This window comes from Castor canadensis, chromosome 7 (genome assembly GCF_047511655.1).
Source record: "Castor canadensis chromosome 7, mCasCan1.hap1v2, whole genome shotgun sequence".
Lineage (NCBI taxonomy): Eukaryota > Metazoa > Chordata > Mammalia > Rodentia > Castoridae > Castor > Castor canadensis.
In genome coordinates, this window is record NC_133392.1 from 101,802,191 (window position 1) to 101,821,155 (window position 18,965).

The 18,965-nt window shown below is 34.2% G+C and overlaps 1 non-coding gene across 1 annotated transcript; it reads left to right on the forward strand.

Moving 5' to 3' along the window:
• Positions 1–1,402: 1,402 nt before the first annotated feature.
• Positions 1,403–1,566, forward strand: LOC141425067 (U1 spliceosomal RNA). The gene has a single exon (XR_012450177.1). It is a non-coding gene; the product is annotated as a U1 spliceosomal RNA (small nuclear RNA).
• Positions 1,567–18,965: the final 17,399 nt, after the last annotated feature.

Here is an 18,965-nt window from a genome sequence, read left to right on the forward strand (position 1 = left end):
CCACATAGCAGAAAGGACAGTGTGATTGTAGTTATAAAACAAGAAGGTAAAATTAGGTTCTGAATATGGAAAGCCCCTGAACAGACACACTGGGAATATTCTCACCTATGCCTGAAATGAAGTATTTTTAAATAATTCTCTTCATTTTTCATTGGATGGGCATCTTATGCTTTTATATAATTCTGTTTTTAAAAATAGTTAAAATTTAAATAGCACACTCTGACTGTAGAATCTCACCTATTCCACTTATGTAATAATCAAGTGAATATACGGAAAATGTAACACGAAATGAGGATACAGCTCATTTGTAGAGCGCTTGCCCAGCATACACAGGTGCTGGGTTGGATTCCCAAAATCATGAAATAAGTTTATCCTGGACTAAGTAAACTAACATAAATTTCCATGTCATTAGAAGATTCGGGTAGGTTAGGAGTGCCATGGTGGTTCTGCTCCACTTATTCTGTTTTCTCCAATGCATGGCCTTAATACATGAGGTCACTTTACGTTCTGAAATGGCTGCTTCAGACATAACTGTCACATCTAGATTTAAAAGTAGGAAGCACAAGAAGCACATTGGCATTCTTCAGCCATCCTTTAAAGTAGCTTTCTAGAAGATGATGCAGGCACTTCAATCTACAAAACATTATGTATTACTTTGTCATATAAGCTATAACCTGCCTGCTTTGGAAACCTGGGAGTTGGAGTTATTCTAAACTGTTATTATTTTTATGGCAGAGATGGCAAGAAATGTTTTTTAAAAACTTTTAAAATTGACCTCTCAATTCATGTACTAGTGACTTCCAAACCCAGATCTTCTCCTTCCTAACATCTCACTCTATTTGTCCACTCTTTTACTAGACACTAGTTTTGGTTCAATAAATGTGCATTGAGTACATAATGTATATAAGAAGTGTATTAAGTAATATGGACAAAATAATAAGTGTAGTCATCTTCATCCTTAGCCAGTCATAATTTTTATATTATTTTAAACAATGAACATTTAATTATTTCAGTTTCATCAATTGTAAGAGAGGGACTGTTTAGGTACATGAGAGCATCCAACTTAGGCTTTGGAATTAGGAAAAATATTGCAGGTTAAGTGAATTCTATGCTAACTTATTGATCACAAATTAAGAGTTGACCAAATGAACTCTAAGTGGAAGTGTGTTCTAGAGATGTCCACCAATATGGGCATATTAAAAGAAGAGCAGTTCAGGGAGCAGAACGATGTTGTCATATCATTGCAACAGCTGTGTGGTGCTACTGAGCCATGAGAGTCCTTTTGTGACAATTAGAGGATCTCGGACTTTTAGAGAAAAAGAGCTTAAGGGAATTTCTTCTACCAAAGAGCATGTGGAAGACATGAAAGATACTGACCTCACCATAACAATTACAAAATACCATACTTACTTGGTAGGGGAGATACCATGATCACGAAGGTGGTTTTCCCAGGGCGAGGCTTATCCATTGCACTCCGGATGCGCTGACCCCTGCTATTTCCCCAAATGTGGGAAACTCGACTGCATAATTTGTAGTAGTGGAGGACTGTGTTTGTGCTCTCCCCTGAAAAAAAAATACCAAAAAATGCTTCTGAAAATTAATATTTTTTTTCCGTTAAAGCCATTGAAGAGCTATGGTTGCACAGAAGTCTAAAAAAACCTAAATTTTAGAGAAGACCAACCCTTTCTAAGTAAGCAGATAGGTGCTAAGTAAATTTAAATCTTTACTAATTTTCCTCAGTCTGGTTTTGGAATCACATGAAGCAAAGTCTTCACATGACAGTGAATATCCAGCAAGTATGAAAGGGAGATTATGTGCTGATGCTGGAGGGTTTTAAGAGTGGATGGTCTATGCCTTACGCTCCAAGAGTACTCACGTAATAAGAGATAAGTAAACTAATTAGGCAAGCGAACTCTGCATGGTAGACTCCAGGGTTATAATCATATTAGGGTTTGAAGATTCTGTAGTTTGAGTAGAGAAGCAGAAGAGTGTTCCAAAAAAGTGTCACTAAGTTTGTTGTACTTGAATTAGACTTTGAAAGCTGATGGAAATCTGATATACAATTTTCTGTGGACTTATGAAATGAAGTGAATAAAATAAACATCCTCGTCTTTACTACAAATACTAGATAATGCCCCAAGATGCTAATATGATAAGCCAACTTGCACTACTTAATTCAAACGACAAATTTTTTTGCAGCAAGGTGTAACCAGCCTTTTAACAGAATTTCTTAGATCAAGAGACATGTATATAGGCTAAGCTCCTAATCTCTTAAGAGTAATATCCTCCAAGGAAATCTAGAGAATTAATACTACCATAAGACCAAGTGTCTCATCTCTACTGTCTCCTTCCAGTATTTTAAATTATTTTAGGATTAGTTTGTTTTCTATATACATAAATATTGTATTACATGTATTTTTAAGGAACACAGTTGGGGCAGGGGGTCATGCAGCACTGAGGTTTGAACTCCAGGGCTTCACCCTTCCTAGGCACAAGCTCTACAACTTGATCCACGTCCCCAGGCCTTTTGATTTTCTCTGGCCTGGCTTTGAACCTCAGTGCTTTCAATATCTGTCTTCAAAATTGCTAGGATTACGGTATGTGCTAACAAGCCAGGCCTTAATAAATATAATTTTTATTTTTTATTATTGTGCTGGGGGAGTACATTGTGGTTTTTAAAAAGTTCTAACAATATATCAAATATATCATACTTGAGTTCACCCCTCCATCATTTTCCTTTATCCCTCTCCCTGCATTCCTGGAACAGTTTCAACAGGTATTATTTTTTCCATTTACATACATGTGTACACAATATTTGCACCATATTGACCCTTTAAACATGATTTTTAAAAGTCTTAAATTTTAGCTTATTTTTTACCCCTGTTCTCTCTTGATATGCTGTGGAAATATTTGGGGCTAGAGGAATGGAGGCAGAATATTATAAAAAGTAGAGAAACAATGTTGTTACAGCATTTTTCTAGCACACTTTTGAGAAACACCAATTACTAATATTTCTTTAAGGAGACAATGCAAGGTGAATCCACTATAAAGTCAGCTCAGTAACCTAAATGTGCATGCAGCCTAATGCTTAAGGGAGTGATGTCGCTTGAATTCCAAGGGACTCTGGGCACATCTCTTCAGACCTCTAGTCACTAAAATGCAGAGCTGGGATTTGGGTTGGCTTTGGTGTAAAAATTAAAAGGGCTCCACCAGATACATTAATCTAGATGATAAATATTTTAATAAAATATTTTATGCTAAAATTAATGCAAAATATCAATATTGTATGTACAAATAATGTCTTACCTTGTATTTACATGATTCAGCCCCTCATCTCATCCTAGCTCCAGTCCTAATAAATAACTACAATACAAACTTATTGCAAGAATTTAATGAATTAATTTAAAATACTTAAATAGGAGTAGGAGCTCAATAAACAAAATATACTCTTCATCTCCTTTAAATTTGAATTAGACACTACCTTCATTAGAAAAGCACTGTTACTTGAATATAAATATGTAATTCAATATCTTATTTCAGAACTGCAAAGATCACAATATAAAACCAAAAGTAAAATAAGTCATACAGGTAACATTTGTCCTGCAGGAAACAGAATTGAAATTTTTGTATGAAAATGCTTGACTATGGCCTTGTGAGCTACCAATTCAGCATTGCCATTCTCTTTGGGTTTGGCACAGCTGTCCTAACAGATGAATGACTCTTACATTTAAAATTTATTACAAAAATATTCACATACAAATACGAATATAAAAGTTAGTGCAAGATAGGAAATGAAGAAAGAGAAGTAAGGGATATTTATTATTAGTCAAAATATGATTGTTTTGATCCCTTTTATATTTTAACAATAATTTGACACAGTTTTTAAATGAAAATTAACTGCCTTTCTATAAAAGAAAGACCTGGAAGTTAGTACTAGGGATGAACTTCTCCTTCACATGCTGAGTCTAGGAAGAGCTTTCAGACTACTTCCACAGAAATCTAGGTAATTTTTGCCAAAATTTTGTAGAAAATTTTAGAGAAAACCTACACCTCCTAAAATGGTCATTATAGCTCACTCACGTTTCCATATGAAGAAACAAATAGTAAAAAATGATTCCATATTTGACAACATATTTAATCAATAATAAGTAAATGTTTAATTTAGAGAAGAGATATTGAAAAAACGTGCTAATATCCAACATTAGTAATTGTTATAAAAGTAATATTCATAAATATAAGTAAAGCAAGCTGTTCAGAAATGGACTACTGAATTTAAATCTCTGCTCAATGCCTTTGTTGTTTTAATTGTTGTGCTGGGAGGCGTACACTGTGGCCTTCACAGAAGTTCTTACAATATATCAAATATACTATACTTGAATTTAATCCCTCTACCATTTTCCTTTACTCTTCCTTTCCCCATTCTTGGAATAGTTTCTGCAGGTATCATTTTTACATTTACATACATGTGTACACAGCATTTATGCCATATTCAGCCTCTTACTCCCTTTCCCTACCACTTCCCCCCTCCCACTAGTACCACAACCCCCTCCTCTGCATGAACTGTTCTGCAATTTTGTAGAAAAAAAAGAAAGAAAAAATATAACATTTTTCCTTAAGATAGCTACACAGGGAGTTTCTTTGTGATATTTCTGTGTATATATGTATTATAACCCAAATTGATTCATCTCTTTTATTTTTCTTCATTCTCTCTTAGTTCCTTTCTTATGGTGGTTTCAACTAGTTTAAAAATTCTATATTCATTCTTATATAGAGAGTATATCAACCATATTCACCTACTTAGTTTTCTTCTTTTACCCTATCCCTCAAGTATTTGACCTCCCCTTATTGTCATATTTGTATTAGGTCTATATTCCACAAATGAGAGAAAACATGTGGTTTGTGCCCTTCAGAACCTGGAAATGTTGAGTAATCTGCTCAAACTCTGCTTACTTTTCTTCACATGTTAAATGGGAAGAATGTTAATATAGCTCTTATATGTATGTTACTTATTAAAATACATGTTACATCATGCATAATATTAGTTTTGATAGCCATTACTAATCATTAACTCTCTTAATATCCAGTAAACATGTTTTAGAACTATGCCATGTTTCATGATTACCCTCATTCTACAACCTTCTCTTCATTGTTACTTTGCTCTATATTAATTTTATGACTATGTGACAGGGCTGAAGAATATTCCCTTTTGCCTTCAACAATAGAGAATGAGCATTATCAGAAAAATCTCTCCTGTTCTATAAGAGATATTCCAAAGTATATTTTATTTGTGTGCATTCATATAACTTAATTTGAAAGAAATGTATTATAATTCTCTCTCTCTCTCTCTCTCTCTCTCTCTATATATATATATATATATATATATATAACTCTACTGTTGCATTAGGACAGCAAATGCATCTTCCTTAATACCCAATGGTCTTGAAAGTACAATGTTGAGAACATAGATTCATAGAGATCAGTATTGAATTGATGGCTCAATAAATAATGTACATGAACTTGAACTGTTTTTCAACTTCAGTGTGTTCAGTTAAATTGAGGAAAGCTATAAGGTTTATTACAAATTGTTTGGATTATCTTGCAAGTGTAGCTGTCAAATGCAGAAGAGGAAATTAAAATAATGAAGATCTCAAAGTTCATCGTGGATTAGATATTCCTAATAATGAGAACTAGTTAACACCCAGCATCAAGAAGTAACCATTATGAAAGAATCAGAGTTCTACAGGAAGGTTAATAATTTAAGTGACAGAATATAATCCTTTATTTTAATAAGTTATTAGAATTTGCATATGGTGTTTCTTTAGCTATGAATTCTGTCAGTCTCCATCTAACGCCTTGTTATTCCACAAAATATTTTATTTTATTTTTATTTCAGACAGGCTATCACTTCTATGTTGGGGAAAAGTACTCCAGACTTGATGGTTTCTTGGGTCTATAGATCTTAAATAGTGCTTTTCATATTTCTTCTTTTCTGTGAGCATTAGTCACTGTTTATCTTTAGCACTAACCTAGACACAGGCATATTTGTGGCAAAAATAAGTGTGATACTCATTTTCCTCTTCTTTCATTGTCACGTTAATTTTCAATTTCTGTACAAATAGGTCAGGTGATAGCTCTATCACTCAATATTTCCTCTGAGTCAATATTGTTCTCGTATTAGCATCAGTTGCCTGTGGTCATGGTACTCAGGGGCAGATTTGTAATTTATTTCTGACACATCATGTAAGACATTATATTCTATTTTAAAATAGTACAATGGCTAGTTTTTTCAGTGCTACTTTCCTTTCTCCCAACTGCAAGTCAAAAATAACACAAAAGGCAAAATGAGAAATCAGGACTGTTTTGTGATAAACAGTAACTGATGACTGAAAGACCTTTGGTGGGGAAACTAGAATTAAGTAAACAAGGAATGAATTTTTTAAAGAAAGGTTGGGAGAATGAGAAACATAGAACCCCCTTCATAGCTTTTACTCTGGACAGAGGAAACACTGCTGGCCAGGATTCCAGAAGCTTTTTGTGCCATTTCACATGCCCTGCAGCTGCGCTTCTGTTGTGATTGCCAGAACACCTCTTGCTATTGCCCACTTGAAAGTGAAGAAATGGCCTAACAAAATGAACAAAACAGCACTTGCTATGATTTTTCTTTGCTTTTTATTCTTTGGTTGAATTAGCACAAATCACAGATCTCTTACATTTTTTTTCCCAGAGTGTAGCTTTCCTAGATCTCTAATTATGTGGGACTATAATTTGGTCCAGAAGTTTCAAAATGTGTTGTATATTGAAAAGCAAGCACAGTACATGGTAATATTCAATTTGATTTCTTCATAAATTTTAAAATATTAAAATGGTTAGGTCAAATTTAGGACCAGTTCTCTGGGAAAGTTCATGATTAAAAGGCTCAGTCCATGCATGACCATGAGATAATCGAATAGTCAACACACCTTTAGAATTTTATGAAGAAAGAGGAAAGAGGTTACTGATCTCTGCCTTCTATATTGGCAAACTGATGTGTACATGGAGTTTGGGTAATATAATACATGTAATACATATTCATGCTGACAGATAATTTTCAGGCTAATGCAATTCAAAACAGAAAAGATAATGAACCCTAAAAAAACAGAGTTTGTAAATGGAAATGCTGACAGACTCTTAACTCTAATAGCTATGCTATTGGGCATCACAAAAATAACAAAGCTAATTTTAATGAAGATTTGAAAGTAGATGAGGCATTTATCTTCAGTAATTATGGTGCTTCTGTAGGACTAATATCTAAATAGAATTTAAACCATTTAAATGACCCAAGGGAAAAGACAATTGTAGAAATAATTCTTATGCAGTGTGATTCCATATAGGTATAGGTGTATTGCAAAAGTGTTTTTCCCCATATGGGAGTTAGGCAAATTCCAATTATAAACACAGTATCCTTTTTTTTTAAAGTTTGATTTGAGGAAATATGCTTCCACAACAAATCTAGTTGAATTTTTCTTAAATGATACCACTTCAGTCTGCTTTTCTGTTGCTATAACAAACTCCCCAGTTTGTTATACTCCCCTAGTACTACTTTATAAAGGAAAAAAAATGATTATTTAGCTTCAGGTTTGAGAGCAGGGATTCGTTTAACTGTGGTGAGGGCTTCATGAAGGATAGTCATGCAATGACAAGAGCACAGGAAGAAGAAGTCACATGAGGAGACAAGAAGCTAGAGACCTGGGAGAGGCCATACTCACTCTTTGGATAACAGCTCTCTTGGAAACTATTACACTCCACGAGACCAGAATTAATCCATAGTGAGGGTACAGCCCCCAAGACTTAATTACCTTCCACTAGCTTTACCTCTGAAAGTCTCCTCCACTTCCATACTTCCACTCTGGGGGCCAAACTTCTAGAACATAAACCTTTGGGGCATACTTATAACATATTCAAACCATAGAAGATAATATGTACAATTATTTTTTCCAAAATAATTAGATAAAGGAAAAATATTTTATATGCCTACTTAGCCTCTCAGTACATTTTCCTAAACCTATATTTAATGTCTTTGTGACACTCTGTCAGACTTACTCTTCCAATTCTGGCAATTATGGGTTTCAGGCACATTTATGAATGCTATACAGGCCTACTAAGAGTCATGCATATTAGCAATAGATTTCTTTCTTTAGGGAATGTATGCAAACATATTCATACATAAACATAGTTCTTCTGTAGAAACTTGCAACCTCATCTAAGATGGAATCCTTCACAAAGGGAGACTCAGTCTCTATTACAGTCAAAGTCTATGTCATATATATTCGTCCTTAAAATATATTATTAAGAGCATTAATTTGTGTGTGGGGGTGTGGGTGTTCATATATTTCCTTTCTCTTTTTTTTTGAAGGGGGTGGTACTGAGGTTTGAATTCAAGGCCTTGTGCTTGCTATCCAAGTGCTCTACCACTTGAGCTACATCTCCAGCCCCCACACTTACATGTCTATGTATGTCTAATAGACATAATTTGACATGTGAATAAGTGAGGACTTTAAATTTCAATTTTATGTTGTTGAATTATACTTTGCTATCTCCTTAGTAATGCTTCAGATTAAGCAAAGTGGTTAATTTGATTGAGAAGTACCTGGATTAGTGAAGCATACCTCTGAGTATATTTGTGAGGGCACTTCTAGATATTTTTAACTAAAAGGGGAATGTGTACAACACAATCCCACAGGGTAGTGGCCCCAGTGCAATAAAGGTCAGGGGAGGAAAAAGTCCATGAGCACAGGCATTCCTGTCTCTCTATTTCCTGAGCTCCATAACATAAGCTGTTCTGCTCCAGCATGTCTTACCAATCATGATGAATTTAAGACTCTGAAACTGTGAGGCAAAATAAATCTTTCTTTGCTTAAGTTATTTTGCTCAGGTATTTTTCACACACTTATGAAAGTCTAACACAATGGGTATTAATTTAATTTCCTCCAGATGATTTTTCCTCTTGAAAAGTTGGATGTTTCTCTTTCCTAGTAATAAGGTAGTTAGCTAAAGTAGAACTTTAACTACTTATGTTTTCAGCACATCACTTATCTGAATTTTGGTGCCTTGGGTAGATATGGCACTAGTAGTTTCACCTTGAAGATAACAAAAGTATTTTCTCATGAATTAGTTCCTTTAAATTTCATAAAATTTAATGAACTGGACAACTGAGCTCTTATTTTTTACTTAAATATCTATAAGGAAAATGTAATACAAAGATCTAACGAATGTCCAAATCTTTTAATATCTAAGAAGTAAGAACAAGAATTGTACTTTATATTCTGCTTTTTTGAATTAAAAACATGGTTTCACAGCAGTAGCTGATATAAAGAATAATTTTGAAGATAACAAGAAAGTTTTGATAGACCCTGAACCTATTTTTATCTCATTATTCATGCCTTTTATTAATGTGGTACATTTTGACAATAATGAAGTAACATTGACATATTATTTTTAACTAAATTCTATACTTGATTCAGATTTTCTTTCAATAAATGTCTTCTTTTTGTGTTCTAGAATCCCATTAAGGATAATTTACATTTAGTCATCATGCCTCCACAGGCTCTTCTTGGTTGTAGTAGCTTCTTGAATGTTTTTTACACACTTTATAGTTTGAGGAATGACGCTGAGATGTTTTATAGATTGATTTAGCTCTGTACTTCATAATTAGATTGGAGTTATGAGTTTTCATGAGGTATATCAAAGAGGTAAAGTACCACTTCACCATATCACAGCCAAGGTACACATTTTAAATATGGCATTTTACTGTTAGTGATGATCTTGAGCAACTGGCTTATACATCATTTACTGGGTTTCTCTGCTGTAAATTTACCTCTCTCTCTTTCACTCCATACTGTACTCTTTGCAAAAAAGTCATGTTCAGGTCACACTTAGAGACTGGGAAGTTATACTGTACAAACTTCAGAGTAGAATACATAGATAAACTATTTGGAATTCTTCTGAATTCAGAATTTCTCTCCTCTCTTTTATTTTTCATTTACTCTTTTACTTATTTATAACAGTATGAATTCATGAACATTTATTGTACACTTCAGGTCACAATTCAGTACTACTTATTATTGTTCAAATTGTTCCTTCCTTGGCTAGTCAGAACTCTTGTCAGTTGGTTCTTGTATGTCTGTGGCATAGCTCTATTCATGTAATGTTTTTTGTTTGTTTGTTTTTATGCAGACTCTTACATTTAGGCACCCTAAGATGTTCTCAGTTTACCTTGTACATTTCCTGACTCAGTTATAGTGCTAGACGTTTATTCAAAGAGCCCTGGTTCCTTTTATTGAAGAATGGTATTTGAAGAGAAGCGCTCTCTTCTGTCTAAGTTTCACCTGGAACACTTGAATTTATTATTCTAGTTTTTGAAACTTATTTCCAGAATCAGTGTTCTCCACATGTTATTCTTGCTTCAATTTCCACATGCTTCCCTGATGTTGCTTTCTGTTTTTTACAAATGTAGAAAAAAGAGAACCTTAATGTTCTCAACTGATAATGATTCCAAGGTAATATAGAAAGTGAGAGAGAATGAATTCAAAATCATAAATTCCCTTCTTATAACATTATGATGTAACCATAAACTGCCCTTTTGTTTTCCCAAGACACATGGCTAAAATTGCTATTAGTTTAAGAAATAATTATGGCTATGGTCTGCTTTTGTATTTGGGGAATCACAGATCAAATAAAGCATTTCATAAAACTGAGTATATACTACTAGAAGACAAATGACAGCTGACAGGTCTTCCTCTTATGCCTGATTGCTTAGAGTAGGGAGCTGTCAACCAAGTAGCCCCTCTTCTGATGACCTGTCATATAGTCATCATGGTATCCTGGCTCCTTTGGACACTTAATGGACACCTTGAGGAAACTACACTCTAGATTAAGAAACACTGGAACCACATGCTGCTGAAGCCACAACTTCTACTTTAAGAGACCTTGCTCCAATTATGACCATTCAGGCAACTTGCAGGGTTTTGGAAGATTCCTCCTTAAGACAAGAAGAGCCAGGTGAACCCTAGATGACCCTGCTCACTCTACCTCTTCTCGCTCAGGGTAGAGGGGGGAGCACCTTCTCAGTGACTCAGCAAAAATTCTGTGATTGGTCAATAGAAAATTTGTTATTGGCCCTTTTGAGAGGCTTAAGATTGATCCTTATATAAAGCTTCTTACTGGTGGAAGTGGAAGCTGTACTGTAATTAGTGGAATTACAGTTTGTGCACAAACATGCCACACTCCTCTTCTGGTGATATAAGCAGATTGTTTGCAATTCTTTATGCATAACTTGGGGAGTCTTCCTCCTAAGTGATATATGTGGTAGCCACAAAAGGAAGAAAGGAAGAAATTATTATAATTCAACTTCCCAATTCTACTAATATCAATTTAAAATCAGGTAGTCAGAGCCCAGAAGTTATCACAGGATGATTTGAAATTAGCCACTATCCTAACACTATTTACTCTTTACTCAAGATCCTAAACGTCAACTATGTCTGACTCTGGAAGGTTTTGTTAAAAGATATATTTTTTATGGTATTCTCTATCAAATCCAGTGCTTTGTATGTAATTTATCATCATTTCTAGCTATATTTTAAAATAGAATACCAAAATTCCTTGAGAACTTTAACATCAAGTTTATTTTTTCTCCTGTGTCACCACCAAAACGTGTGTTTGTGTGACAGTGTGTGTGTGTGTGTGTGTGTGTGCTGGACTATAGAAATCTCAAAGTACATACATACCTCTTCTGAGGCAGGTTATGCCTCAGTTCCACAAGTTTATTTGATTGTATATGGATGAGTAGAGATTTGAAAAACCAAATTACTTTTTGATAACAGATACACTATCTTTCTACAGCATGATAATGTGTATTTTTAATTATATTTTTAATTTCCTGAATTCTAGAAATATTTTCCCAACTTATTTCCATAGCTCATTAATTAAAAATGTATAAGAATTGTGCAAGAGTGTTCTTTTTTTCTAAGGGGAGAAATGTTCTATTTTCTTGGCAGCCAGTTTCCATTAACCTTTTATCTTTTAACTGTTCTTCAATGTGTGTTCTATAAAACAAGTTGAATATTCCTTTTGAGATGAATTATTCAGTCAAAACAGTTATGTTATCGTCTTATATAATAAAACAGCAAGCTATTGATTTGGCATTGCAAATGAACTAGTTTTATTTCTTTTCTTATTGTAATTTATCTTATTCCATTAGAATCTATGCATGGATCTTGCAAGCCAATAACTATTTTACTCACATGAGCTAGAATTCAGTTGAAACATATTAACTTAGAAAATTGAAAAGGAATACACTGTATCAGATAGATTTAAATACATGTGGTGGTTAAAGCTCCATTATATACAAATGAAGTATCCCTTGGAGAGACCCCAGTCTTCCAGCTATGACAGAGATGAACAAATGTAGAAAAACTATAAGTTAGTCAAATGAAATCTCATGCAGCATTATACTGGATGAGTATCTTCAAAACCAAGAGAATAGGGAGCTGCATAAAAGTGCCTTCATTGTTCAATTGGCTGTACATATAGACTGATTCTTAAAAGGAGATTGGTGCTGATTCTTACTGCTTGTAAATCTTTGTAGAATCAACCTGGAAAAAGTCTACCTAATTTTTAAACACCCTTTACACATAACAATCCTGAGAAATCATAATATAATAAATGCATACCAATACATGGCTTCATAATCACTTTTCACCCTATTAGCATCATATAAAAGAATGTTTTTGTAACTCCCTTGAAATACATGTAACATTGAAGCTATGAGATACCATACTCATAATCATAATATATGAGTTCAAAAATCAAGCCCAAATCATTAGTATAGGGAAAGGAATACCAACTGTTTTATGAAAGGAGTGCATTTGATAGTATACATGAAGTACTTATCACAATGCCTGGAATATAGAATGTTGTTTTTATGATTATAGTTAATATCTAATTTCTGAATTTCTTTAGCTCAGTATGTGGGCTAAATGTTATTTTTTGATATATAATTTGTGGCTTAAAGATTTTTAAAGGGGCCTGAAAATTGGTTTCCAGTATTTCAGACAGTTTAAAGTGATCCAAGTTACTATTCATACTAGATAAAATTAAATCCATGTTTCCTCATGTCCTCTTGCAAACCCTACTTTATTCTTGTCATGCCCCCACATTCCAGTCTCTATTAGTAAATGCCCATTGATGCTTTCTTTCTCTAAGCAATAGTTTATATTTCTGAAAATTTTATGTAAATGGAAGAATATAGCATATATTTTGGATTTCTTACTCCTTTTATTCCACCTAATTGATTTGAGATTTCTCCACATTATATCACCTAAAAAGAGTTCATCTATTTTATTGCTAAGTGGCATATTGCATGGATATTTATATCTTTCATTTCTCTTTGGGGAAATACCAGTAGTAGAATGCTGGATCATATTTTAGATATAAGCTTTGATTTTAATGAAACTTCCAAATTGTTTTTTAAATTAGCTATTAGATTGGTGATGTGATTATTTCTACTTTCTTGAGAGTCCATACTAGGAATAGGTGTTGAATTTTGTTAACTCCAGGAAATAGGAGAAATAACTTAAGAAGGTAAGGAATGAACTCCAAGGACATTAGGGGAGAGAAATGACCTAATCATTGTATGCAAATATGAATAAAATAAAAATTAAAAGAAAAAAAGAAAGAGAGGAAGAGCATCAGGCATTAAAAAAAGGAATGCAGGAGAGCAGAAAAGCACAGAGAAACAGAGACAATAAATACAATAGAGACACCTGTACACTGATGTTCATCACAGCACCACTCACAATAGCCAAGCTTTGGAAATAGCTCATGTGCCCTACAACTATTAAATGGATCAAGAAAATGTAATTTATATATTCAGCCATAAGGAATAATGACATATGGTTTGAAAGTAAATGGATGCAATTGGAGGACATCATGTTAAGTGAAGTAAGCCAGGCTCAGAAACATATGTTCACTTTCATAAGGGAAAGATAAATGCAAAAGGTAAGCAATATACATGTTCACTCTCATATGGGAAAGATAAATCCAAAAGATAAACATATATACAAAAACAAGCATGGTCATATACAAACTCATACGTAGAACACGTTTGAACTTGTCTATGAAACTTGGGGAAAGGGAAAAGAAAAGAGAATGACAGAGCATAATTAATATTGTAAAACATTACATCTATGAAGGAAGACGGTATAAGGATGTGTATTGAAAACTGTTGAATAATGTGGTGTGGGAGGTAAAGAGGTAAGTGAGAGCAATGGAAGGGATTGAATGGACCAAAGTAAAGTATACTCACAGTGGGCATACATTGAGAAACCCCTTTGACATTGACTTAAATATTAAGACAAAAGACAGGATTGTAAAATAGGTACTATGTGTGTGGGGAGGTACTAGTGGGAAGGGATAGAGTGAATGAAGGAGATTAAAGTGAGTGTATATGATTGATGCATTTCATATACCTATATGAAATAGAACAAAGGAACCTCTTGCAATTGCTTTAAGCTTTATGTGAGGGTTGACGGAGAGAGACAAAGTGGGCAACGTAACTTATGTACAATATAAGCCTAATTGGAATTGTCACTGAGAGTCCCCCTGTACAATGAATATTTCCCAATAAAAAAATTAAAATAAATAGATAAAAGCAAAAGAGTTTGAGCCTTCCTTGGTTACCAGGAGGGCCATGGAAAGGTGAAGATGAGACAAGCACAAGGTAAACCACCTGGCCATATAACTGACTGACAATTCTAACTGTAGGATAAACTCATAGCTCTCAAAAGCCTTAAACCAGTGTGGATATTTGATGAGACAGTGACCACTCAGGCAGAAGACTAACCTTTGTAAAGAAAGTTATTTTGTGTTTTCCTTTGTCTTAGAGGACTTTTAGAAGTACACACATTGAAAGAGGGTCTATTGTTTGAGAATGAGTTACTCTGGGGGCTTGCAAACAAGCAACAATCATGGCTGAGGGAGTCTTTGGATACCTTGTCACAGTGTCTGAGTGGAAGATTCAAACAAGAGAAGATTGTGGACAGGGAAAGTGTCTTACATTGTCCCACAGGTACAGTGGTCACAATTCCCACCCTTCTAAGTAAGGATCAAATCCCATTCTTTTATGGTTGTGGTAGAAAAATAGCAGCAAGCCTATAGCTGGTATAGGGTTCATCCTCAAGGGCCAGCCTCCTTGCTGCATATGTTGGCTGTTAGGTAGATCAGAGGGTCTTGAAACCAAACCCTCCAAATCAAGGGCTATCCACATTCTCCTCCCACCCCCTAGGGAAAACTGTCAAGTATGGTCTGAAAACACTAAGGCTCACCACCACAAAACAAACTGCATCCTGATATATGTTTTCTTCCAAGCTAATGGGCACCTAGCCAATATCTTCTGAATAATGTGACTTTTACAACTTCATTTTCCACAAAGGAACACAAACTGCTTCTGGGACCCTAAGAGCTGAGATCAACTTTTGAGACCTGCATCCTAGTGTGTTGTTGCCAGGCAGGACTGAAGGCCCAAATCCAGACCCACTGAATCATGAGACTTCCACAGCCTCCTATCCCCCACAGGTATGTGAACTGCTGGACAGGGTCTGTAAGCATTTAAATCAGCAGAGCAGCTAGTTACCTCATTTTTCCTCAAGAACAAGCAGAAGTCAGTGCTCTTCCCCTCTTTCCTCACTCTCTGATATATTCAGGGATCAGACTGAGGCCTAGATATTTTCTCCCTCTGGGCTTGCTGAGCAAGAAACCTGACTGACTCACAGACTGTAAAGCTCCCTGCAGCCAATAATAGCTCCCAATACACAAAGAAGGGTAGCTTCTTTAGTGAAAGCATCCTGGAAGAATATAAGTGACCCTTCTCCAAGAGACTCCAGCTAGTTTACTTCAAACTGAGCAGGGCTAATGCCCTGAGGATGTGGGCAAGTGCTTGGCTACTGAGCTATACCCCAGGCTAGTTGTGAGAAAGTACACCTAAATCTGGCCAGTATACTGTCCTGCCTGAACATTGAGAATATTTCAACTGACTAGGCTACAGATGCACAAATCAACACAAGAAATATGAAAAAATGCAATATGCCTCTTTCAAAACTCAAAAACACCACAGTAACAAACACTAGTGACAATGAAGTAGATGAAATCTCACATAAAGCATTAAAGTAATGATTATAAGAATGATCAGTGAAATTAAAGTGGACATAAATAAATGCCCAAATTAATTCCAAGAAAACTCAAGTATAAAGCTGAATAACAACAAAAAATATAATCCAAGACATTAGAAGAATTCATATAATATAGAGAATCTAAAAATATATCAAATTGAAGTTCTAGAAATGAAAAGCAAAGTAAGTCAAATAAAGAAGTTAGATGAAAGCCTTTCTAGTAGAAGGGATCAAATTGATGATAGATGATCAAGGTCTGAAGATAAAGTAGATGTCTTAGATAATGAAGATGGAACATGTAAAACTTCTGGAGTGACATTAAAAAACTAAGCCTGTGAATCATGGCCATAGAAGATGAAGAAGATAGGTGAACTAAAGGCATAGAGAAAAACATTACATAAAATAATAGCAGAAAACTTCTAAAATCTTGAGAAAGAAATGTTCACCCAGGTACATGAAGCTTTTAGGACTCCAAACAGATAAGAACAAAAAAGAACCTCCTGTGAACATATTGTAGTAAAACATTAGGCATACAGAAAAAGAAAAAAATATTGAAAGCTTTAAGACAGAAGCACCAAGTCATCAATAAAGGTGAAGTCATTAGAATAGCACCAGATTTCTTAATAGAAACTTTAAAAAGTACCTTCATGGAATGAAGGTACTTACATGAAATCTAAACACATGAGTAAACCAAATCACAAAAATTCAAGAAGTAATAAATCTCACTTGGCAAGTATATAAACAATAAGGAGTAAGAATAAAATTAAGCATGGACTCCATATATATGAAATACAACAATGAAACCTCTTGCAATTGCTTTAAGTGGGGCAGAGAGGAGGTTAAGGGGAGAGAGCTAACCAATGTACAATGTAAGCCTATTCTGAATTGTCACAATGAATGCCCCTTGTACAATGAATATATCTTAATAAAAATGAAAAATGAGTATATCTTTATAAAAATGAAAAATGCAAAACCAAAAAAATGACAGGAATTAATACATACCTTCCAATTATAATTGAATGTTCATGGACTCAATTCTACAATCAATATACACAGACTATAGGATTGGATTAAAAAACAGGATGCAATCATTTGTTGCCTACAAAAAACATACCTCACTGGCAAAGACAAGCATAGACTTAGAGTGAAAGGATGGAAAATGATTTTCCAAGCAAATGGAGGTCAAAAATAAGGAAGAGTAACTACACTCACCTTTGACAAAGTAGACTTCAAGACAAAATTAGTCAGAAAAGACAAAGAAAGTAATTTCATATTGATGATGGGAGCCACCCATAAGGAAGAAATAATAATTTTAAACACGTATGGACTAAGCATCAGTACACTTAATTGACATCTACAGAATAATCCACTCAATAGCTGTAGAATATATCTTTATCTCAGAAGCCCACGGAAATATACAATCTCCTATATACAATCTCCAAAACAGATTGTATTTAGGAAATAAAGCAAGTTTTAATAAACCAAGCAGGCTGAAATAATTTTCTGTACCTTATCAGAGCACAATGGAATAAACTAAAATAAATGACAAAAAAATTACAGAAAACATCGAAATACATGAGCACTGAATATTTCATTCCTGAATGATCACAGAATAAACAACTGGAGAAATCAAAATATTCCTAGAAGTAAAGTAAAATGAAAACAACTTACCAGAAACTAGGACACTGAAATGGTAATGCTAAGAGGAATGTTGATAGCTGTGAGGGTCTACATCAAAAAATCAAAGAGATAAGTAACCTAATGATGTACCTAAAGTTCTCAGAATAGCAAGAATAAACCAACCTCCAAATTAGTTGGTGGAAAGAAATAATAAAGACCAGGCAATAAATTAATGAATTGGAGACTAAAAGAATAATGCAAAGAACCAATGAAATAAAGAGTTGGTTCACTGAAAAGATAAACAAGATTGAAAAGCCAATGGTCAACATAACCAAAAGAAAGAGGGAGAAGATCTAAATTAATGAAATTAAAATTGATAAAGTCCTGCACTGATGGATTCACTGCTGAATTCTAACATATTTTTACAAAGAACTAATACCAATAATGCTCATCAAACTATTCAATAACTAGAAAGGGAAGGAAGTCATTATTCCCTGACACCACAACCAGATAAGAACAAAGAAGACAATTGTAGACCAATTTCCTTGATTATGAAAACTTCTCAATAAGATACTTGTAAATTCACCTCAGCAACACATTAAAAAGATCAGTACCATAATCATATTTGTTTCACTCCAGGGAAACAAGGGTGGCTTATCATATGCAAATCAATAAATGTAATATAGGATGTAAGCAGAATAAGGGAAAAAAATCATATGTACATTTCAAAATAGATGCAGAAAAAAAGCTTTGATGAAAATGACATCCCTTCATGATAAAAAAAGAAATTAGAAAAAGAAGAAACATAGCAAACAATAAAACACTGAAGGAAAAAATTGAAGAAGACAATAGACAATGGAAAAACCTATCATATTCATGGATCAGTAGAATCAATATTGTGAAAATGGCTAAACTACTAAAAGCAATCTTCAGACTTAATGCAATCCCCATCAAATTTCCAATGATATTTTCACAGAAATAGATAAATCAGTCCTAAAATTCATACAGATGCAGAAAATAATAGTAAAAGCAATCCTGAGCAAAAAGAACAATGCTGGAAATATCACAATACCTGACTTCAAATTATAATGCAGACCATAGTAACAAAAATAGCATGGTACAGGCAGAAAAGCAAACATATGG